This window comes from Thermobia domestica, chromosome 18, assembly GCF_964235325.1.
Source record: "Thermobia domestica chromosome 18, izTheDome1.hap1.1, whole genome shotgun sequence".
NCBI classification, from domain to species: domain Eukaryota; kingdom Metazoa; phylum Arthropoda; class Insecta; order Zygentoma; family Lepismatidae; genus Thermobia; species Thermobia domestica.
In genome coordinates, this window is record NC_137471.1 from 145,062,406 (window position 1) to 145,087,731 (window position 25,326).

General features: G+C 34.9%; 1 long non-coding RNA gene across 4 annotated transcripts; it reads left to right on the forward strand.

The window, feature by feature from the left end:
• The first annotated feature begins 2,471 nt into the window (after positions 1-2,471).
• On the forward strand, positions 2,472-24,343 carry LOC145675627 (uncharacterized). Of its 4 annotated transcripts, none has more exons than XR_014129168.1 (4): positions 2,503-2,623; positions 13,529-13,701; positions 21,320-21,459; positions 24,100-24,343. It is a non-coding gene; the product is annotated as an uncharacterized LOC145675627 (long non-coding RNA). The 4 variants fall into 4 exon arrangements; XR_014129169.1 differs by lacking the exon at positions 2,503-2,623 and adding an exon at positions 7,107-7,609; XR_014129170.1 differs by lacking the exon at positions 21,320-21,459 and having other exon boundaries at positions 2,472-2,623.
• The last annotated feature ends 983 nt before the right edge of the window (positions 24,344-25,326 follow it).

Below are 25,326 nucleotides of genomic sequence, written 5' to 3' on the forward strand. Positions count from 1 at the left end.
CCAACCTATTGCGGTTTGCAAGCGAGAGTTTTTAGATTTTTGTTCAAAAATATTAATATATCTTCATTTTCAGGGAGAAGTCTAGATCTACTGGCAGTAACGATACTACCAGCAAGTGAATATACTCGTTCAGATTCGACTGAAGTTTCTGGAATCACTACGAATTTCTTAGCAAGACGTGCTTATTTTTGAAACCGATGTTCGTTAAGTTTCCACCATTCAAGGCTGTTGCCACTTTGCGAAAGACACTGATCTGATTTATAAAGAGTAACCTCATCTGTTACATTAGGACTTTTTGAACACGATGGAAATATTCCAAGCAAATAGTCTAATGCTAATGACCCACCGGACGATTGCTGTGATAAATCACCTTCTGATCCTTCAGATTCTACGAGCATATCATGAACCAATCTATGGATCTTTGTTTGTATTTTAAAATTCAGAAATGGTAATGATTTGTACTTTGGGTCCAAGAATGTTGCTAAGAGGTAACATTTCAGAACACTATTTGACAAAAAAATCTGATGATTCAGAATCGCATAATGCATCGAGCTGAAGACGCTTTCCTAAGTCAACCGATATTGAAGATTTCAAGTTCTTAACAATTTCAGAATCTGAAGGACATTCCTTCAGGTGGTTAGAAATAAGACCATAGCCTAATGGTAAAGCAAAAGAAATGGAACACTTTTGATCACACATAACTGTTGTAGCCATTTGCAGTAGCTTCAGTACTCGAACGATATCTTCCATGATTTGCTACTTGTCTTCAGTTAATTGTAAATTCCTTGCATCCATAGGTTTAGTGACATTTCTATCAGAGAACACTGCAATTATTGCTTCTCTTTGTTCCAGCAACCGTTCGATCATCGAATATACACTGTTCCAGTGAGTCTTTGTGTATTGAATAAATCGATGCTTTGGTAACTTCAGGATTTTGTGTTTCTTTTCAAGCGCGACTTAAGCAGTGGTGCTATGTTTGAAGTGTCCTGCCACTTTGCTACAGATTGAAATTATATTTGTTACTTCGCTTTTCTCTAAACTGGTCAGTATGGATCGCTGCAATGTATGTGCCAAACATGATACATTGTAAACCGGCAACAAACGTCCAGCATTAATCATATTCGAAGCATTGTCGTGAACTAATGCAACTACTTTGTCTTTGATGCACCATTCCTCCATACACAGTTTAATAGCATTAGCTACATTTTCAGCTGTATGTTGTTCTTCTAGTTCAATTGTCTTGAGAACAAAATCTTCTGTACAGAAGTTCCTATACAGAGCATGACATGTCACTGTAATGTAAGAATATGTTGCTCGGGACGTCCATATATCTGTTGTTAAAGCAACTACTTCTGCTTTCTGTAGCCTCTGTTGTACTTGCTCTTTCAGTTAAGAATAAAAAAGCTGCAAGCGTCTCCATAGTGTCCGCCTAGACGGTACGCTATAATTTGGTTCAAGAAAGGACATTAACTCCCGAAACCCTTTCCCTTCAATAAATGAAATTGGGAGTAGATCTGTTACTATCATGTTTGCAATCCTTTTCGCAATCTCTTATTCATGTTCTGGTGTGCACGGCCGGCTATTTTTAAGATACTTTACTATTGATCTTTGTTCATACGTTCGCTTTTTATTGTGTGTTTGAGGAACTCTAATTACATCATCACGCGTTTCGTCATTGGTGACAGTTTCACAGGAAACTTTCACAGTAGTATCTTGTGATATATTTGTGGCCTCAACACAGTCTGATGGTCCAGGAGAATCTTCAGAACTATCCGAATAGGAAGCTTCCACAAAGGTACTGTTGAAAAAGAAAATGACACAATATTATGTTTAAGAAAAATCACAATGTAATTCTATGAACAAATTAAATATAAATTTATTTTAAAGACAAAAGCAAAGAAATTATGAATTTAAGCATTGAAACTAGTTTCAGTGTAGTGCTTGGGGTCCCGGGTTCGATTCCAGCCCCCACCAAGTGAACTTTGTGGTGGACAAACACCGTGTGCGTGGGTTTTCTCGGGGTTCTCCCGTATCCTCCCACTTTATTCATTCCACCATTTCATTCATTACTCATCATCACCGTCTCCTTTAGCCTCACCGGCATAATCGTGGGACGTAAAACTCAAAGATTTCATTTCATTTTTTGTTTCAGTGTATTACTATTTGAATAATCAAGCCACTAAGTGGGTATGCACACTCTAAAAACGAGTAAGGTTTTGAGAACCATAAAAATATAGTTAAAATTGGCATTGTCGTTGGAAATATAATTGTGGTGACATAAAAAATATTAATCTTATTTGCTATGTTACCAGAATGATACGAGAAATTTCATATGTGCTGTATGAAAAATATTAGGCTATATAGTTAACGATTTTATTGTCATAAGGATCATCTTTATAGTTCCATTAAAAGAAAAGTATAGTTGTTTCAGCTATTCCATGTTTACGCATGCGCACAATGACATTAGAATCATCATAAACTTCGTCCGCCATTTGTATTTATTTTTTCGTATAACTGTTTATGAACATAGTTTATTTTTCTTTTCGACTATTTAAATTTGCTTTGTTCCAGAGCTAATTTCCTGCGAAATAGGAACTCGAAGATATGATACATTTATTTAAAGGTAGGTTTAATATTTTAGAACTTAAACAAAATTATGATAGAGTTTTATGTAATGGAGTAATTCAATTTCTAAAACTGAACATATTAAAGTACAGCTTGTCGTACTCTCCTGTTTTAGGGGAACATACTTAGAGTGCCAGGTACACTCTTAGTGCTTTAGAAAGTGTTTCTTAGTGGGGAAGCTGTATTGTGCACCCTATAATGAACGGAGCAGGCATAGGTTGTTACCATTTGCAGCCTCAACATCTGCCTAAGTTACATAATGGAATAAAGGTTCACGGACGCATTTAGAGTTAACTGACAGGAAAATTTGTGGTGAGGGTTGGGCTTTTGAGTAATTGCATATTAGGAGATAAAAGTTGGAAAATGTTACTATAGCAACTCATTATACGACACAAAGTAAATTTCACAGAATAAATATTGGGGAAGATTATAGAATGCTCATCCCCATGGCAGGTTAGTATCCAGTTTGGTTCCTTTCTTTATCAGGGCAAGTCTTTACTTTGGGCAAGGCAGTGACAATAAGCAATGAATCTGAACCGGTTCCCGCAATTATAATTACAGTTTCCAAGAAGGAAAGACGTAAAACAACGTGCCCTGCGGGGCTCTAACACGCCTTCATTCGCTGACGCTCGCTTGGCAATAATATGTACTGCCAGTATATCACTGTCTTGCCCAAAGTAAAGAGTTACCTTTATCAATACTCAATTCACATGGTATTGCTGAGCGAGCGATAGCGAGTGAAGGCAGGTTAAAACTTTTCAGGGCATGTTATCTTCTATTATTATAACTAAATGTAGATATCTGGGCTCTTGCCTAAATGTTGCTGTGAGACGGGTACGGGAACACTACAGATTCGAGCTGAGAATCTCACGTTCGAGCGACTCTACGTAGAATCCGGGTTATTCTAGCTATATAGCCCGAGGGAAAGGATTGCTCGAGCAAACGGGTTAGCCCTATACCAAATAGAAAATTCATATGTAAAATACAGTGTGAAATATATTTCATGAAGAAATGAGAGTGTGAATAGAAGGAATTACTATTAGTGTGCAGTGTATTGAGTTGAATTTTGAGTGATAGTGTAAGTTTTGTATGTGTAAGTGTGCTCTTCTACTACCTTCGTGTATGCGTATACCCCATTCGCTTACGCACCCTTCGCTACCGTTGGGGCTGCTGCTGTGCTCCTGCTCTGACTCGGTTAGATAACATTCTTGGTTTTTAGTGAGCACCTGGCACAATTTGGTTCATGGTTTATGCACTTTAGTTTTTATGCGATACATCCACACTATTTACAGTCATACACCGTAAAGTGAGTCTGCAAGTAGTAATGGAGCTACTCATTTAGTGCATTCTCTACTAAAAGAAACACGAATCTCTAACCTGACCTGAAAATGTAAGAAATGTGTGAAAATTTGGTAGAACTGTCTGCTCGAGTAATGCCCCAAGGAACTCAAAATGTTCCTTCGTGGGTGTGTGTTTAGCGTATGTAACTTTCTTTTTGTGGGTAACTCAGGTTGGAGCTCACATAGTTCGTATTCCACACAGTGTTCGTAGGTTCTCTTAAGAAGATTTCCCTCGACTGAAACAGAATTTTCCCTTTTCGTGTCAAATTTTCCCTAGTTTGTTGATTGAGTTGATTTTGAGTTTAACGTCCCATTTAGCAGCGAGGTTATATGAGACGTGGACCTACTCATTAACATGGAATCGGAACCACATCAGCATGCGCCGGAAATCGATCCCAGGTCTCCCACGCCAAGGGCGAATACGCTAACCGTTAGCCACGAAGAGCTCTTTCCCTAGTTTGTTGAGTGTTTAATTCCTATGATGCACGGTATGTTGAAAGATTAATTTAGTTAGACAATATATTGAAGGAAGTATGAACTACATTTATTTTATTCATTTCCTTTTCGTTTCTAACATTTTGAAACAAAAAAGAAAAAAACATCCAGTCAACAATTGACGCAAATTATGCTACTTTGAATACACACTAAACTCTGGCTATTGCATTTGTTTATTTCTGAAGAACAAAGATAAAATGGAACATTTATATTTAGCTCCTTCTTGGCTAAACTGTTTTCCTACGTGCCTTTGGCGTGGGAGACCCGGGCTCGATTCCCGGCGGGAGCTCATGTGGCTCGGATTCCACGTTAATCAGCAACGTTCTAGATTACTGGTCCCCCTTCCCATTGAGCAATAATAAAGACAGAAAACAACGTGTCCTGCGGGGCTCTAACCCGCCTTCACTCGCTAACGCTCGCTCTGCAATACTGTGTGGATTAAATGTATAAACTTTAGTAGAGAAAGAAACCAACCCAGCTACTAACCTACATGGGGGACCAGTAATCTAGAACCTCCCCCGTTAATCAGTAGGTCCCGTCTCATATAGCCTCGCTACGCAAAGGGACGATAAACTCAAGTCAACAACTAAACATTTATATTGTTTAATAAGTCAGTGCGAGAATTTCCCTAGATTTTGACGTTTTATCATAAAATTTCCCTTTTCGCTAAATTTACTTTTGAAATTTTCCTAGATTAGGAAAATTTCACTGAAACTACGAACAATGATTCCACGTTAATCTTCAGCCCACACAGCAAGGAATATTTCCTCAACCAAAAGAAAATATTTTCCTTGATTTGCAAAAGGTTTTCCTTCTCTGGAGATTTCCATTCTGGTTTCCCTAATGTATTCCGAATATTTCCCGAAAATATTTTCTCGAAAATGTTTGTAAAACATTTTAGAAATTACCGAGAGTACATTTTGAGAATGCTTGCCAGAAAGTAAATCCAGGAAAATATTCACAAAATATATTAGAAATGTTGTTTTGGATGTATTGTAATATGTTTTCACTGTTCAGAGGGGAAATATTTTCGAAATGATACTAAAAATATTTTCCATATATGATACGGAAAACAATGAAATGAAATATATTCCATATATTTAAAAAATGTTTTCTAATACGTTGTTAACAATATTTTCTATTTTTACGAGAAAACATATTGAATATATATTTTTAAAAACGTTTAGAATATTTTAAAAATAAATTCTTTCGTAATATAACAAATATTTTTTAGAAATATTTTAAAAAGGTTTACTTAATTTTTTACAAAAGTATTTTGGTAATCTGCTCATATAACTTAAATGAAGCATTTCCGACCAATATTTTAGTATTATTTCCAGAATATTTTATCGAATTTTGAATATAAAACGTTAAGACAGGGAAAGGAAAACATATTAAAAATGAATAGAAAATGTTTTCCGTTGTTTTGGAAAATATATTGTGTTTTTAGTGAACCACATTTTCCTATATATTATAGAAACATTTTTACATTGTTTTCAGAATATACTCTTTCGTTACTGGAGAAAATATATTCCTTGTTATACCTGAGAAGTATTCCAAATATTTACCGGAAATATTTTTTTAAAAAATGTTTGGAAAACATTTTATGAAGTACAGAAAGTATATTTTTAGAACATTAGCAGGAAAATAATGTAAGAAAAAATACACAAATTGTACTAGAAATATTGTGTTGGATGTAATGTAATATGTTTTCACTTTTGAGAGGGGAAATATTTTCGAAATGATACTAAAAATGTTTTCCATATATGATACGGAAAACAATGAAATGTAATATATTCCATATATTTAAAAAATATTTTCTAATACGTTATTAGCAATATTTTCTATTTTTACGAGAAAACATATTGAATATATATTTTTAAAAACGTTTAGATAATTTTAAAAATATTTTTTTTTCGTAATATAAGAAATGTTTTTAAAAGGTTTACTTAATTTTTTACAAAAGTATTTTGGTAATCTTCTCATGTAACTTAAATGAAGCATTTCCGACCAATATTTTAGTATTATTTCCAGAATATTTTATCGAATTTTGAATATAAAACTTTAAAACAGGGAAAGGAAAATATATTAAAAATGAATAGAAAATGTTTTCCGTTATGTTTTGGAAAATATATTGTGTTTTTAGTGAACCACATTTTCTGATATATTATAGAAACATTTTTACATTGTTTTCAGAATATACTCTTTCGTTACTGGAGAAAATATATTCCTTGTTATACCTGAGAAGTATTCCAAATATTTACCAGAAACATTTTCAAAAAATGTTTGGAAAACATTTTATGAAGTACAGGAAATACATTTTTAGAACGATAGCAGGAAAATAATGTAGCGAAAATTTTCACAAATTGTACTAGAAATATTGTGTTGAATGTAATGTAATATGTTTTTAATGTTGAGAGAGAAAATATTTTGGAAGCAATACTAAAAATGTTTTACATACATGATATAGAAAACAAAATAGGTTCGAAATTGACTCTCCATAGGACGTTTAGTCTTGGAGCCACTTTTCATACCGATTTGCGTTAATGCAACGCAAAAGTAGTGTTTCATTTGGCCGGCTTAGAAGTGACGCAGAGGTTGGTATAGTTCACGACATAAAATGGGCTATTTATGTATGCTGTGATATTTTCAGTTGAAACATGGGCTGATCCTGAAATACGAATTTAATTATTAGTGGAGATTGAGATACAATATAAAGGAATGTTCCTTGCCGGCCTGGCATCATTGGAATTTTCGTATGTTTCTCGTGCGTGTGTATTTTTTCAAATTTTAAAAATTTTATTCTGAGTTTTATGCAGGATTTATACTGCACTAATTATTATCCGGCAAAGTAAAGTACAGGAAAATAATGTATGAAGCTTAAATACTATCACGTTAAGTTGTGTGAAGCGAAGAGTTATCTAAAAGAAGGAATCATGTATTCTCCGACTTCTGATACGAGATCTATAGGGAAGTTAATGGATCGATTCAGAAGCTATGTAGATACTGAAAATACTTTTCTGAATAGACTTATAGCCACAAAGCTAAATTTTGACGACACATTCGACCTCTTAAATAAAAGGAAAGGGGAAGTGATGGCCAAAGACAATTACGGAAAAAGAAAAAGGAAGAACCATCAGCAGAGGAAGGTAGATATGAACGTTGGAGATATTTTCGATAAAGTATCTTGTGAGCATAAAGTGTAAAGTTAATGTAAACTGAAATGAGTGTGCAATGAGTCTGAGAAAGCAAACTATAGATTAGTCTATTCCGTGCAGTTTTACTATCCGGATCCATAGTGTATGCAGTAGTAGGAGTAGCAGTAGAAAGGTTAGAAGCTCCCCCCCCCAGGGATTCGTTGGGTTCTGTTCTCAACATAAAATGGGCAAATTAAACACTTTCCAAAATTTTTCTGTACATTTTACAATGTGTGGATCCGTATAGTAAAACTGCACCGTCTTTTCTGTTCTAATTTAAGGTTCCTGATTGTAAGGGCCAGGCTTGGGTAATAAAATGTGGGGTCAGTTACATAAGGCGAGAATAAAATTAATCGTAATGTACAGAATAAGGTAATAGTATACAACAGCTCCTCATCGTGCTCCGTACTCGAGGATAGTTCTTACTCTTGCACCACGTACAGAAATGGTGGTATGTCATGTACAAGTGGTAATAGAACACATAAGAAACCCAGATCATGTTGTACTCACACTGGAATATGCAGTATGAGAACACCGTGATCTGCGTTTCTTATGTGTGCTATTACAACTTCTACATGAAATACCATCACGTTTGTACGTAATGCAACAGTAGGAACTATCCACGAGCACAAGACATGCAATATGCGTTCAAGTCCCTTCTCCCCCCACACACACATAGTGAAATATAAAGTACAAGGGCACTACAGAGGCGCACATAAAGTGCACCGTACTCGAGGATAGTTCAAACTCTTGAACCACGTATAGAAATGGTGGGATGTCATGTACAAGTTTCAATCGATAAGTAAATGAAAATCGCTTCGTTACCCCATTTTCAAGTTGCTAGGTCCTCAATGAATAATCCGTAAAATACTGAACTTCCTGAGTCCTCGGGAAATGATGAGGACCTGTTGTATACTATATCCCAGATTTATTCTGGCCAATATTTATGTTAACTTCTTTAATCGGAAAATTCACTGTTTACTAGCTTAGAGAGTATTTTCAAAGTGAAGAGCTACATTTCTCGAAGCAGATTCAGTCTAGGAAGGCTTTAGCTTTGTGCGAATAAAAATAGTGTCGTAGAGTTCGGATATACACCATGCTACAGTTCAAAATGACCCGTGCTATGTGGGAACTAGCAAGCACTAGTGCTGTCTGAATCAGAACGGTAAAGGTAGAGGAGGCAGCAAAGTGTAGGTGCGACTGCGAGTAAAGAGTGATATTGAAAAATAGAACAATTTACATATTTCTCCTGTACATTTTAATGGTTTATTCTCGCATATAAGAAGCAATTAAGAAGTTGTCTTTTACTGGAACATTGCCTTCATAACTTGAGTTCATGGTGGCTTATTTGTGCAGTATGTAAATACAAGCGTATACTTTGAATCAGGGTGGATTGATTTAAATCACTTGATTTTTTAAATAAAAATCGTTGATTTAAATCAAATTCCGAAATAATTTAAAGTGAAAATAAGTAAAGTCCCGTTTCTGTTCTGTTATTCCGATTTTATGGAAGATGATAATCATAATACAATGAGACTCAAATGTACAGTATGTACAGCTTTGAAAACAAGTGTCATGCAGAGGATGATTAGGGAAAATCCCGTTTTGAACGGGTAACAGGGCAATCCTGTTTTCTTCTCTTCGTAACATACGGTTTATGTTGTAAATCGTTAGCTATTCCAACGGGGAAATCACCATCGACATTTAAGACGAAGATTCTTTTGTGTGTGCGTCTATATATTTGTTCCCAGATAATACGGCGTATCCTATCCCTCTCCGATTTTTGTTGTTGTTGTTGTTGTTTTGTTTAGACTTTATAACTTTAGGCAAAATTTATGTATTTCGTGCAGCAAGCTAGTTACAATTTCCTTTAAAATATGCCCCTGCCAAATATCAGTGACTTTTGAGGAAAAAAGTGTCACTTTAATAAGCGTTGCTGTACTTTTTCCTTAACGCTTCAACTTTTAAATTATATCACCTATTTTTAGATGATAGGATAAAATCTTTATTATTCGATTAAAAAAGTACCAATAAAGCTTTTTACTTTGTTTTTTCAAGATTGAAGGAATTGTAGAGCACGTTACATATGCTTTCACTTCTCTCTGCGTCGAGACATAGGATGTGAGGATGTCATAAATTAAAAAAAAAAAAAAAAAAAAGATTTTTTGTGTCTATTTTTATTATTTTTTGGCGGGCCTACTTTTTGCATTCAGAATATTGAAATTCTGCACACTCGTTCAGTGCACCCTTAGTATTTTTCAGATGATTTCAGATCTCTGCGTGAAAACAGGGGGGTCCAGAGGGGCGAAAATGTAAAAAAAAAAAATATTTTTAACAAAAAATAGCTTTCTTCGCGATTTCCCCGCCTAAGATGGAGATATATGAATGGTACCATCTGAAAGGCTGTTCTTTTCCGAAGAGAATGATGTACGAACCATGATCTTAGGATAAATAGGGATGTTTCAGTAAACTGTTACCTGAGATCATGTTTTATACGGAAATCTGGGGTATTCGGGGATATTATTTTTTGCGGGCTTACTTTTGTATCTAGAAGTTTGAAATTTTGGACACACATTCACTTCACCCCTTAGTATTTTTCAGATTTGTTTCAGATTGTTGCCTTTAAACACAGGCGGTACAGAGGGGTAAAAAGTTAAAAAAAAGGGGATATTTCTTAACAGAAAATCCGTTTTTTCGTGATTTTCCAGCCCCAGATAGCCTACACGATGGACACATTTGAATGGTACCGTTTGAAACTGTTTTATTCTAGGATAAATAAGATGTCTGAGGAAATTTTTATATCACATCCGTGTCATCTGGGGTATGGTGAGGATGTTCTTAGCTCATTGTTAAATATTTTTCCCGCCCTTATTATTCAAGATAGAAGCTTGAAATTTTATACACACATTTAGTACACCCTTAGTATTTAACAGTTGATTTTGAGATCTGTGCGTTAACACAAGTGAGTCCAGAGGGGATCAAAATTTGAAAAAAAAAAAAAAAAAAATCAGAAAAAATCCCGACATCTCTTAAAATTTTCCGCTTCAGGGACATGATAGGGAAAATGTGAGTGTTACCGTTTTAAAGGCTGTTCTATTCTGAAGAGAATGAGGTATGAACCATCATCCTAGGATAAATAGGGATGATGCTTGACTAAAAGTCTATAATTTACCAAAAAAAAAAAAAAAGCCATAATTTAAAGCTAAGAAACATTGTTTGGGATTGATATAGGTTAACGATTGGGGATTAATTCAAAATTCAACCCCAATACTTTCACTTAAATGGCATAATTGGCATTTAATACTAATTTGTAATGCTTTTTCTTCAGTTCGCGAGTTGTATTATACGAGGAGAAAGATTTGATTTAAATCAAAAAAATCGATTTAAAAAAAATCATCAAAAATGATTTTTTTTAAAAAAAAATCACGATTTTTTTCCACCCGCTTTGAATTACGTTTTAAAACTTACACGTCAGATTACGATTTTCATCTGATTATTTCATCCATATTCACATTCCTTATATTTTGATTACTTATATACATTCTTGAACAGAGTCAAATTTTAACTTTCCGGGATGAGTGCTGTAGTAATTTATGGCAGAACGAGCGGATGTATTTTTTGTAACAGTAGAGGTTATACAACTTGATTTTAATTTGTATTGTAATGTATTTGTTTTAGTTTACATGTACGTGGGAATGTACTATTTTAGGTCCGTATAGATTTGCAAAATTTACAAAAGGAGTACTACTTTTATTTCAGGAGAGCAGTGTGTAATTAACAGGGTTGGCTGGTTTAAACCAGCTGGTTTTTTTAAAAAAAACCAACTGGTTTAAACCAAAAAAAAAAAGAAAAAAAAAACGAAAAATGCTTTAAATCGTGTGAACTTCATGGTGACGTTTCCACATATCAAACCATCCGCATTACTTTTATCTACTTTCCACCCTTTAATCAAGGGGTCCCGTGTTTAATTCTCGGTCGAACCACAACCCACCTTTCAAGTGTAAACCAAGTAGCGATTCGAGGTGTCCCTCTAAGCAGGAGTCTTCTCCGTGATAAACTTGGTATTTCATAAGGATGTTAAGCCTAAACATACGAAATGAAACCAAATGATATATTTCTACTTGAATGAATGCCTGTTGTTTTATAAAGAAGCCAAGGTTGCTTAAATATATTGATAGAAATTGCCCAATTTATCAAGTGCCTATGTAGCGTCCAACATCAGCTTGGATTTGACTTGGTTTTAATTTTATTGAATGATATATACATACCAAATTTGTAATTTAATACCGCAATTTTAGCGTAGTGATTATGATCCGTTGACCTTAAAATTTTACATACAGATACATGTAAAGTAATAACAGGATTTTCCTAATGGCTAAGGCGGGAGTTTCCCGATTTATATATTTATAATTCTAGGTATAATGTTTTTACTTGTGTAACTGTTTGTCTTTTTGTCCTTCTGAAATTACTCTTGACAATTATATTAACAAGTAGGACCATGTAAAGATCAGTACCACGTATTTTTATCAGAAGTCCTTCGTGACTGAGTCGGCAATCGCATTTGTGACCAATTAGTCCCGGTTTCGTGTCCAAATAGACAATTTCTCTTGGATGTAAGTCGAGAAGCGGTTTGGATTCCGCTTTAAGCTTGTGACCCCTTCCAGCATAACCTTGTTGTTGCATAATAACACCAAGGGGAAAAAAACTAATTTCTGTCCATATTTAATATGAATACATAGAGTAAATTATTTAAACCAAAAAACTGGTTTAAACAAACAAACAAAAAAAAGTTTAAACCTCCCCCCCCCCCCAAAAAAAGTTTTTTTCAATAAAAACCATGGTTTTGGCCAACGCTGGTAATTAATAACAATATATAATGATTTTAGTCTTTACGTAATCATTAGCTTACGCGCATACGCACCCTCGCTGACGCACTTATTCCTTACGGACGCAACTTCACGCTGCCCCATTCCTTGTTGCGCTCCTGTCCTGACTCGGTTATGTAGCATTTGTAGTTTTTAGTGGCAACCACATACCCATGTTGGTTGGTGTTTATATCACAACCGTTTCAATGGCATTCCTTTGAACGCATATTTACACCCGTAACAAGTAAGCCTTCCTAAAGTGTCTTTCGCTCAGTAATATTCTTCCCGTAAGAAATACTTTAGTTGCTGAGACTGAATTTACTGATCAAAGATTTGAAATGTAATGAATTTGAGTATGTGGAGCTAGGACAGTACTTTATACTTTTACTTGTTATCTGGCGTATATTGTCTTTCACTTTGAGTTCTGTTACTATGCTGAATAAAATTAACAAGTCAAAATACAGATATATGCGTAGTAACAATGCAGAACGGGCTGTTCTTTTTATTTATATATATATATATATATATATATATATATATATATATATATATATATATATACAAGAAAGGGAATTTCCATAAGTGATGACAAGTTATTGTTGTGTTTGATCTAGTTACGCATCGTGGTTTTAGTTGTTAATTATAGAAACGAGCGTAGCGAATCTTCTACAATTCGACGGCATTTGTTTATTTGTTTTTCGTTTGTTCTATGTTAATTATCGTAAAAGTTAAAATGAAAACGCTGCGTGTGTCTTTCTTCAACTGGCGGAAATAATTTTATTGCTTGGGGTTGTGAAACTTCAAATGAAACGTTTGTTTTATATCTTAACGCTTATGCCATGTAGTCTAAAGAAGACGTGGGGATCACGGTGGTTCATTTGTAGAATGCTTACTTCTGGTGCGTTGGGTAAGCAGGTCACAATACTTTTTTGAGAATTCTTACATATTTATATAGAAAGCAAATTTAGGGAAATGATAATATTTATTTTTATTATTATATTTTCAGTTTTAGCTGAAAGGTTAGAAACAGCGGAAATGGAACTAGCTAGTTGTCATGCGAGGAACAAAGTGCTGGAATGCAACATGAGGGATCTTAAGACGTCGAAAGAAGAAATGGAATGTAAGCTGAAGCAAGAAAGACAAGCTCTAAAAATAGAAAGGGATCATGATAAAGAAAAGGTTAGTGAACTATGTATGTTCAGATAACGTTCCATAGTTATACTCTTTATGCTAAACGAGATGGATGAAGAATGAACGTAAATAATTAAGAAATTACATTTTTGTACTCTCCCGCAGGGAATCGAACGTGAGACTACGTGCCCGAAATGCACACACACTAGTAACTAGATCAGCGGGCAGTACTATGTATTTTCAGATTACGATATTCATTTCTTCTTTTTGTATTAGAACAAGTGTAATTTGTCAGTTAATTACGTTACACAGACACAGTTTATTCAACTGAGTGTGAAATTGGGGGGTGGGGACTGTAGGCACGGTATTAAATAGTAGATCTCTCAATGCACCTAGTTCGATCCTAGAGTATTTGAGTTTATGATGGACAAGGTGATGAGCGTGAGTTTTCTTTTCCCTCCACATTTTCTTTTCACCAATTCTTTCATCAGCATCCCTAGTTCGATCCTAGGCTGTGCGAGTTTATGATGAACAACGTGATGAGCGTGAGCCGCAGCTTGAGGCGTGAGCGTGAGCTTTGGCTAAAAGTGTAATAATTGGTTTCTTTCTTTACCAAAGTTCTACATTTAATTCACATAATGATGCCGAGTGAACGTTAGCGAGTGGAGACGGGTTAGTGCCCCGCAGGGCACGTTGTTTTCTGTTTTTGTTACAGCTAAATGGGAAGACGTTCCTGTGTTCTAGAAGATTGCTGCCTTCTTGGTTATGTCACTAACCGTATGTCTTGGTTATGTCAGTAAACAATATAACTTTCTCCACGTTTCTTTATATTAGTATATATCAGGGTTGGCAAAAACCATGGTTTTTATTGGAAAGAAAAAAACGGTTTTTTGGTTTAAACCAGGTTTGTTTGGTTTAAATAATTTGCTCTATATATTCATATCATATATGGACAGAAATAAGTTTTTTTTCATCTTGATGTTATTATGCAACAACCGGGTTATGCTGGAAGGAGTCACATAAGCTTAAAGCGGAATAAAAACCGCTTCTCGAGTTACATCCGAGAGAAATTGTCCTCCATTTGAACTCAAACCAGGACTAATTGGCCACAAATGCGATACGTCTGCCGACTCACTCACGAAGGAATCCTGATAAAAATACGTTGAACTGATCTTTACATGCTTCTTGATATAATTGTCAAGAGTAATTTCGGAAGAGCAAAAAGATAAACAGTTGCACAAGTAAAACTATTATAGAGAATTACATATGGACAATTTCTAAGTACTACGGAGTACAGAACTACCTTAGTTCAAGTTAGTTAACAATGACTTTTATTGGTCCAAATTAAAGAAATACAACGACTTAATTTGCATATCAGTAAGAAAAGTGAATAAAGATACGAATTATTTGAGTCCACTTTGGCTCAGACTCATTTATACATAAATAGATACCAAAAATAGTTCTCATTTCACTAAATGCCTCTCGTGGGGTCTGTATGACCCCCCCCACACACACACACACAAAGTACGGCATTTCGAAGTATTTTATCAATAGTAAACATTGAAACGAAACAATATTTAGAATTTTTCTTTGATTGCAATTACATAACAATAATAACAACTACAAAAAAATCACAAACATTTATAAACTTAAAAAAAAAAAATGCTTTTGTAGTATAATCTTTTTGAGTAATGAATGGGGAATTCAGGTCTGAATATAACACGAATAATATATGGGAGTGAAACGTGATAACCCACAAATGTGTGTTCATCAAGATTTTACAAACACTTACACTTTTACGAACATTTCTCGTTTTTTGGTTTAAACCAGTTGTTTTTTTTTTAAAAAAAAACAGCTGGTTTAAACCACCTTGGTTTAAACCAGCCAACCCTGGTATATATATAGGGTGTAAAAAAATTTAAAGCATCAAACCTACAGAGGTGATTTGTCACATCAGAGCAAAGGAATAGTTCATATGGGCCTGTGGTAAAAAGTCCATACTTTCGAAGCTATAGACTGTCGAAGACATAAGAAAATAAACTTTAAAAATCTATAGCTTCAGTGTGGGACCGAGCGCAGTCAAGGAAGACATCACTTAAGAACTAGTATGTGCCCTATTCAGATACCCATGTTTCAAAATTCTGCGGTGCTTGCGTATCAATGGACAGTTTATGAGCACTTCAACTTTTCTGAGTATTCCTCAACTGGCTCTATAAAAGTTAATGTGTAAGTGCCGCAAGATTCTGACATATGGATATTTGGATAGGGCACGTACTAGCTCTTAAGTAATGTGTTGACTCGACTGGGATCGGTCTCACAGTAGTGGAACTCTGGACCTCTAAATTTCCTTTTCGCACGTTTTCGGCAGCCTGTAACTATAGACGTTTGACCACGGGTTCATATGAACTTTTTTTTTTTCTTTTCGTGTGCAGAGTAAGAATTAAATGATAACTTAGCTGCTGATAGTCGAATTTCGGTTAAAACTACGCTAGAAGTCGTGTAGCCGAATAGTAACCGAGTAGTACTCAGTGATACTACACTTTGCCTTTTCCTGGATTACTATAGTACGGAAGGTATAACGTCGTTGCTTTCCCGTGAAAAGTTGTAGTGACGTTTATGGGGAGTTGCCAGCTTGGTTACTCGTGGCTCGCTGAGCGCAGTGAATGGTGGCTGGTGATTTGCTATCCTCTTACCACACCCCCAGTGACGAGCAGGTCCAAGTGCGGGAAGCTAATGACGCTATACCTTCTGACCTTTAGTTACCAAGAAAATTGTCAAAAGGTGTTAACCAACTTACTTGGTTACATTAAGCAAAAGGAATAACAGCTGTACAGTTTTGCGGTAAAAATAGCCGTCTCGTCTGTGTAATTGCTCATTGCACTTAATTATTGCCGGTACTTGGGCTGTTATAGACAATTAGTTATTTTAACCCCTCTTCCTTGGTTGCAGGACTCAGTTATTCAGGATAAATTAACACGTCTCAATTGATCTTTCTTTTCGAGTATCGAAATGCTTATATAATATTAAATTAGCTGCAGTATGGGATATTTCGAAGTAAATTTTTCTGGTCACAGTATGAAACATCCTCAGATATGCTAGTTGTCGTTGTCGTGTATGCGATGCACTAACCAATTAAAGTAGTGTATACTAATTACGGCTCTCGATTAATTTAATCGTGTGGTTAGCGTAATCATAAATATATTCATCCCTTATTAAAAATTAGTTGCTATATAGATGTATATGTAGTATATAAGCGAATTTTAAAGGGAAATGTAGACATAGTAACTCCCACAGGATTTTTTTACAGGGGGAAGTGGGGAAAATTACCGACATACAAGCAAAGACGCGGATACAAATACCTAGAACCACATAATATTTAATGTAAAATAACAATTATTACAACTCACTGCTAACTTCACTAACTGTTGTGTGTGAATAAAAAAATTTAGCATATTTTAATACTAATTAGGAAAATCCATTGCTAAAGCAAGTGCTCCCTGCAGCGGGCGGCTATGGTTACAGAATACAGTTTTAGTGTTATTGATACTTCGTAAGTGAAATCCTCATTTAGTTGGGCGAGGAATCTAGAATACAATAGTGCTATGATAAAGAAAACAGTAAGTTTTTATATTTTAGGTATGTTTTGTATTTGTAACCTGTTCTTTCCGAAAATATATTCTCCTTTAGAACAACTTAACTCCGTGCTTCAGAAGTGCAGAAGTACAACTCTTATGTAAATCAGGCGCAAATATATGTATTGAAAATTGAAAGTAAAGATTACCATGAAAAAAAAAAAAAAACAATGATAGAACGACAGTGCGAAAAATACGAACCAACCAGTGCTAGATAGCCACTGAAAAGCACGAATATTATTAACAGAGTGAGCACAAGGGCGTAGCAGGATGAGCTTGGTGTGCTTCCGTATGGAGCGGGCATGTCAGCGACGGTGGATATGCACGTAACCGAGGGTAGTGTAAAAATTTTATATCCCATACAACTATGCCTTACATCTAATAGAGCTTTACTTCACTCCTGTGGTTCTGCATCATCACTTTACATAATGCCTTGAGTTCATAATAGCTTCCTTACGGAGTACTATGCATTACGTATTACGTACTTCTACCTATGATAAATATTATAATATATATAAGGTTCCGATAAACAGTTACATGTAGATTGCTATTGCAAAATGAATCAACGTATAAATAACATAAATAATGGTTTGCGCCTTCCATTTCAAGTCAGCCAAAAAAAATTCCATCACCATCTCAGATATTGTTGAAACTTTTTTTTATAGCAACTAGACATGTTTTTTAAATGACCCGTATTTTTTGTTGTCGGAAAAGATTTTCCCGCCAAGTAATGGGCCATCAAAACGGGAAGTACAATTTACGAATTTTAGAGAACGTGGAAAATGGTAAACTTCGTAGCCTCATCATTCAGCTATGGAGACAGATAGTTATAATTCTTGTTGTGGTATGTACACTCATGACAAAAATTATTGTCGCATGTCTATAAATATGTTGTTGTGGGAATATAATTTGATAACGAATTCGTCCGGTATTTCTTATAATGTTAGTATGTGTATAATCGGGAAAGACGATGTATGTGGCAAATTTCATGTCAAAAGAGCAGTAAATAAGAACAATAAAACGAAAATAAAACTTTCTTGTCCATTTAGCAACATTTTGTTTTACTCATTCTAATTTTCGGGTTTGTAATTCTTTTCTTCTGAAATTTACTACGAATATACATTTCCCGATTATACATGTAGTATCAGTATTAATAGTACCCTGCAAAATCATTATCAAATTATATTCTTACAGGACAGTTATAGATATGCGACAATCATTTTGGACATGAGTGTACATAGGGATATAAATAAAATATATTTTATTATAGTTTGGTTTGCGCATGCGTATCTTTTGGTACATAAATTAACAAATGAACGTAAGTTTATCTCGAAAGTCGAAGTTTGCGTCGAGCATTTCCGGTTCGAATTTTAAAATTCTATTTTACGGTTGGTAAGACCTGGTTGGTACGGTTGGTCAAAAAAAAAAAAAATTGTATTGCTTGTGTGTGCAACCGTCTTGTCGCAAAAAAATTCGAGAAACCGTCAAATTTTCAAAAATCACCTTTCTCGAAATCACCATAATTTAAAATCCTGAAATGTTGTCAAATTGTTCAACTTTACATGAATAATAAACACCCCAAATAGCATTGTCGACCAATGCTTCATGAATGAACTACAGCCTCTTGAAGTTAGCGAAGTTTCATTAACTTCAATATCACCGTTGGTAACACTGAAAACAATGAAAGTGCAACAATTTGATGATGTTTGTGGTTCACATTCATTAAATAAAGAATAAAAGTTTTTCCTGGCTCCTTTTTATTATTTTGATCAAAAAGGCTCTCTCAAATAATAAGATGAGCCTCCCCTTCTCCGTTTTCTTAAACCGATGTAACCTGAGGTGTAAATTACGATTACAAAACAAAGTTTCACTGATTTTTTTCCACTCTGAAGTAATGATTTGCTTACTTAGTGTCTTCTTCGCTAATAGCATGTAACCATGGCAGATGCTCCAATAGGTGTAGGTGCACTCACAACTCGTAGCACGTTGTCGATAGTCACAAAACACTTATATTCTCTTCTCTTATTCTCTTCTGGAAACCTGTACCCTGTTGAAGGTGCATGTGGAAACAAAGAAAAAATAATGAAATGAAATCTTGGGAGTTTTACGTCCCACGTTTATGCCGGTTAGGCTAAAGGAGACAGTGATCATGAGAAATGAGTGAAATGGCGGAATGAAGAAAGTGGGAGGAAACGGGAGAACCCCGAAAAACCCACCAGCACGGTGTTTGTCCACCACAAAGTCCACACGGCGCGAGCTGGGATCGAACCAAGGACCCCAAGCACCGGAGGTGAACGCTCAACCAGTGAGCCACCGCGCCTCCTGGAAACACAAAGAACACTGCAATTTCATGTAATATTTGATTTATTGATAATATTTCTGCTATCCATCACTGGTTATTATATATGTATGTAACAAAAGTTAATTTTTGCAAATTTCTTAAATCTACACTTTGAATTGCAGAAGCTCGATTTTGGGGAAAGCATGAAGTTAGTCCATAGTGACCCGTTACTGTCATAAAAGCCAAAGATGACTTCGGTAAATACCAGTTACCGGTCGCACACTTTCCCACTTTTTCTTTTTTTTTTTAATTGTCGAATTCGGTTTTTGGCAACAAGACGAGAGTACTACCCGGAGTTGGTACTTGCACTATACACACGAATTTTTCTGCTGGTTTAATACTGTGAATCTGTTTTTCGTTTTCCCGTGTTGCCACATTCTTATCCCCCCTCTCCCCAATACGTCGCAGAGACCCTTACCACGGCCGGTTTCACTGAAAAGCCACTCCTTTATCGGACCTGTCTGCATCTTGGACATCTGAAAGCAATTTTTAAAGTGGAATGCAGCACCATCAGAAATCACTGAAACGGTTTATTAAATTGTAGACACTTATTTTCACGTACTCGAACCTTTTTCTATAACGCATATTTTCGCTTTTCTTCGAGTATTTTTAGAATCTTATTCATGGCTATGAGTACGAGCCGAATCGTGTGTTTTGTCATCGCTTATTATGGCAAAACTGTCAGTTGTTTCATAATAATATATCACTCCCGTAAAGGAGATTTGCTCGTTTCTCCAGTGATCACTCTGAACTTCCCTTTGCAGAATAACAGTCCAATTTAAGCGAAGTCCACATGCAGTAAAATGGAATTTTTATCTTGAAATTTTACACGGTGCTTTGCGGTAGCATTTTTTTCCACTTTCATTGTTGCAAGCTGTGACTTCAAAGTTAACGAAAGTTCGCTAACTTAAAAAGGCTGTAGTTCATTCATGAAGCATTGGTCGAGAATGCTATTTGGTGTGTTTATTATTCATGTACAGTTGAACCATCTGACAAAATTTAAGAATTTGAAATTATGATGTTTTCGAGAAAATGACGATTTTGAAAATTTGACGATTTCTCGAATTTTTTGCGATAAAACGGTTGCACACAGAAGCGATACTTTTTTTTGGGGGGGAGCGGGTAACTAGGTCTTACCAACCGTGAAAACAGAATTTAAAATTCGAACCGGAAGTGCTCGAAAAAAAGCATAAACTTCGACTTTTCACATAAACTTACGTTCATTTGTTAATTTATGTACTTAAAGATACGCATGCGCAAACCAAACTATAATAAAATATAGTTTATTCATATCCCTATGTGCATACCACAACAAGAATTGTAACTCTATATGTCTCCATTGCTGAATTGTGAGGCTCCGAATTTGACCATTTTCCACGTTTTCTACAATTCATGAATTGTACTCCCCGTCCTCGATGGCCCATTACTTGTTGGGAATTTTTTTTTCGACCAAAAAAAAAAGCCCCTTAAAAACATGTCTAGTTCCTATTAAAAAAAAAGTTTGAACCATATCTGAGATGGCGATGGTACAATTTTATTATTTATTTTTGCCTCAATTGGAACTCAGATATCTAATTTAAGTTAAAAACAATGTACATTTCTCATTAATTTTTAGTTACTATAAAGATGTGACTTAGAATTTGTAAAATACTGTACATATTTTAATTTTTTGCATTTTCTTTTTCTATAATAGATTATTAAAACACATGGTACAAAACGTAAGAAATGTTTATTAAGCACTGACCTGTTCCGAGAGATCAGAAAAAATGATTACGAGCTGGTTTTGGAATGAACATAGCTGTTCTTTATGCTATGTATTGGGTAGTTCAGGAAGTGAGTATTTATTGAATGTTTTATTATTATTATTCGATATACCCATTAAACCATATAGTTGAGACTATTGTATTGATAGAAAGTTGAGACACTATAATATTAATAAATTTTCATAGAAATAGGCACTAACTATACATTTAAATAGGAAGAATGGGTCAAATAGAATTTACTGTAGGCAGCCAATGACACCCCAAAATAAACAAACTTCTGTTCTTTATAATATATCGAACGTAAAGGAACGACATTGGTTGATTTGGCGCTTTATTGATGCATTTCGAAGGAAAAAGAGAAGCAGGACACGAGACAATGCTTCAAGAAGACGATCCGCCCAAGAAAAGAAGAAAATTCCCGACGAGAGCTCACGTCGTGGTTCGGATTCCACGTTAATCAGTAGGTTCACGTTGTGTATAGCCTCGCTGTTCACGGGACGTTAAACTCAAAATCAACTGAACTGAAAGAAGAAAATATATTCAAGCTGATAAAAGAATTCGCCGTACAGAATTTTGAAACTGTTGACATTGCAGAATAATGCTGGATTTGGCCCATAATTCCGTCATGGAATGTTAATGTCATGGTAATTGTAACATAAGACAAAGCAAATTATTCAATAGGTATATTAGATTTCACTGTTGTTTCCTTTCCAATTATCTGTGTTGCAAATACGTAGTAATAAGCAGTAATGCAGTGTAATGAATTGCTATGAAGTTATGAATATCCTTTACGTTAGAGATATTGTAAAGATAACTTCACAGAAGTTTACTTTGGGGTGTTGTAGGATGCCTACAGCAAATTTTATTTCAGCCCAATATAGATTCATGCTGAAAAATATTTCTGCAGGTCATTGTCTCCGATTTTCCTGAAATTAGGATATATCATTCTAAAAACAAAATAATTAGACCCATTTTTTTCTGCACTATACACACACACACACACACACACACAAAAAAAAAAAAAAAAAAAAAAATAGAACTAAATTAAGCATTTGTTGCAACTGAAACTTTCAGTGACTGTTTGCCATGGCATTTTAAAGAAAATGTGGATCAAATTTAACCTTTCCGAACTTCTTAATTTTAGGTTGTACAGTTATTTTTTGAGTTTTAGTGATATTAATGCCTATTTTTAAGGCTTTTAGTACGTAATCATCCGGTTTCTATTTTTGAAGTACATTATAACCCATTTAAGTAGATTAACCTATTTAGATATACGGCTTTGCGTCCAAACGTCTCGCGCCCAAACGTCCTGCTCCGGTATCACAGGGTGGTATAGGAGCAGAGGGCTGGTGTTATTTATCATTAGCCTTTAAGATATATCTATAAGTGAGCATAGTGAGAAGGATCACATATACTTCTACCTTATTAATTTATACAGTATGGCGCTAAATTCGGTGTACAAAAGCAGAGGGGTGATTCCTGAGAGTTAAAAAAAAAAAAAAAATCCAATAAACATAGGGCGGAAAATCCATCGTTTATGTGTTATAGGCTGCTGATGAAATCATGAAAAAATGAACTTTAAAGTTTCATAGCTCCAAAACTATGGGACCTACCTTGGTCCGGTCAAGACTTCCCTATCCAAAAATGCGTGTTTCAGAATCCTAAGGTGCTTCCACAACAATGTTTATAGAGGGAGTTTGACTATGGGCCTATGATATAAAGTACTCTCCAACTACCTCCATAAAAATTGTTGCGTGAGTACCTTAGGATTCTAAAATATGTATTTTTGGATAGAGCACATATTAGTTCCTAAGTGAAGTCTTGACCCGACTTTGGTAGGTCCCAGTTTAGAGCTATGGACCTTTAGAATTGATTTTTTCATGTTTTCGGCAGACTATAACACGTGAACGATGGGCTTCTCGCCCTAAGTTTATTGGAACTTTTTTGTTTGTTTTACTCTCAGGAAACACTCCTCTGCTTTTGTATGACGAATTTAGCGCCATACTGTAGGTATCGTTAAAAAAAAAATTAAATATTAAGCTAGGCTTAATCTGCACTTTTTAAAAAAAGTTTATATCTCTATTACTTTATGGCAGGCATGCATATAGCGGAGTTGGGATTTGGGCACCAGAGTCCAGCGGGCAAGCTCTGTGTCGGTTTTCTACATTATTTATTTACAAATACTGAACAAAAATTCAGAATAAATTAAATCTTTTAAAAGTTCTTTTTTTTCTTTTTAACTCTTTTTAAAGCGAGCTTATCTTCTTTATCTTTTAAGTCGAAGCAGGAAATATAAACCACCGAACGATTTCTGTGTATGAACTCTGTCAAACTCGTAACCCAGCTGAGTTACTTTCCTTCCTTCGCTCAGTAATACACATGCATCTACAGTTTCCATTTTCATCCTAAGTTAAGTTTATTGTGTTCTGTAATATCATTATTTTAAGTTTGGATCATAGTTTCAATTCTATATTTACACTATAACTTTATTCAGCGTACCAAATTTGAGTGATAGTTATTAAGATATTTACTATATAACTTCCAAAAGTATAGGAAACAATGTTTTAGTATTTTGGATAGCCTGAGGTAAGATAAAAAACCCGCATAAAACGCTTCGTTTGACTTAACCTTGATTCTGAGATATCTTTCGTTTTTAAATTTTGTCACACATGCTACAAGTAGTAATTTTACAACAATTGGTTTATTTTAGGAGTCCACTGTGTTTGGAGGCTATCAACCGAGATGATTTCAAGGTACGCCGCACACAGGTACTACATAGACGGTACCAAATTTGACCGTAAGTAAGGATGAATCCCAGAAAAAGGAAGAAAGTGTTGTGACTCACCTAGCATTTCAGTGTCTTCCTATGTGATAAACTATCATCAGCCTCCCATCATTAGCGCGCGGCTTGCTCAATTTGCAGATTCGACGAAAAACGTTTTATATATAGAGTGTTTGGCATAGATACATTTAGTATAGGAAGCCCAAAGTTCATAGCGTCAACGTAACACCAATTTAAAAATATAGACTGAAGATCTAATTAATTCTTATTGACTGTGATTTTTTTATTGGCGTAGCTCGCTTCGTGTGATGTGTATGGTACTCATTTAAGCTAATTTGCGGGTATATTATGCTTAGTTTTAATTTATGGCAGTTAAATTACACTTCAGATCCTAAAGTAATGTATAATATACCTATTTCGTATCGCTAAATATATTCTTAGATGAAGGTGACAGAGAACTTTTCAAGAAATAGTTTAACTTATTTTGTGTTGAGGGGGGGGGGGGACGTAAGTAAACGCATGATTCTGCTGCTTGGTTTTCGGTGATTGGTACAGTCATCTTCTGAACTACAATACTAGGGTGTGGGGAAGAGTTTGTAAGGTGCAACTCTGTTCGAACTTTTCTTACAAAGTAAGTGTGCTTTTTTTTATGTTAAATAAAACTTGTTAAAATTGATACACTGATGAGGTGTATATACATTTCAAACTATTTTAATGTACGGTATGCAATTAGTAGACTTAAATTAATATAGACTTTTTGTTTATGTATTTACATTGAATATATTGTGTACTACAAATGTATACTTTATGTAAAATTTAATACATTATTACTGTAATTATTCTCAATAAATCTACAGGATTTTATTTTATGTATTGTCTTTTAAAGGTTCATTCCTTTATTTGGCTTTCGGTTTATGTAATTATAAGTAATGTAGGATGGTGGAATTTTGATCATTTTAAGGATAATTTCTTTATTATATACGATAGCTCAAAGAAATAATCGATTGTATATCGCATTAAATATTTACATGATATAAAATAAGTTATTTTCCCCATTTATCATGTATAAATCTTACCACCAGTGGGGTTCTGTAGTATAGACACTGGTTGCCCAAGTACTTCACAAGTTGCGGTATAGTCAATGCGGTCTGGTTG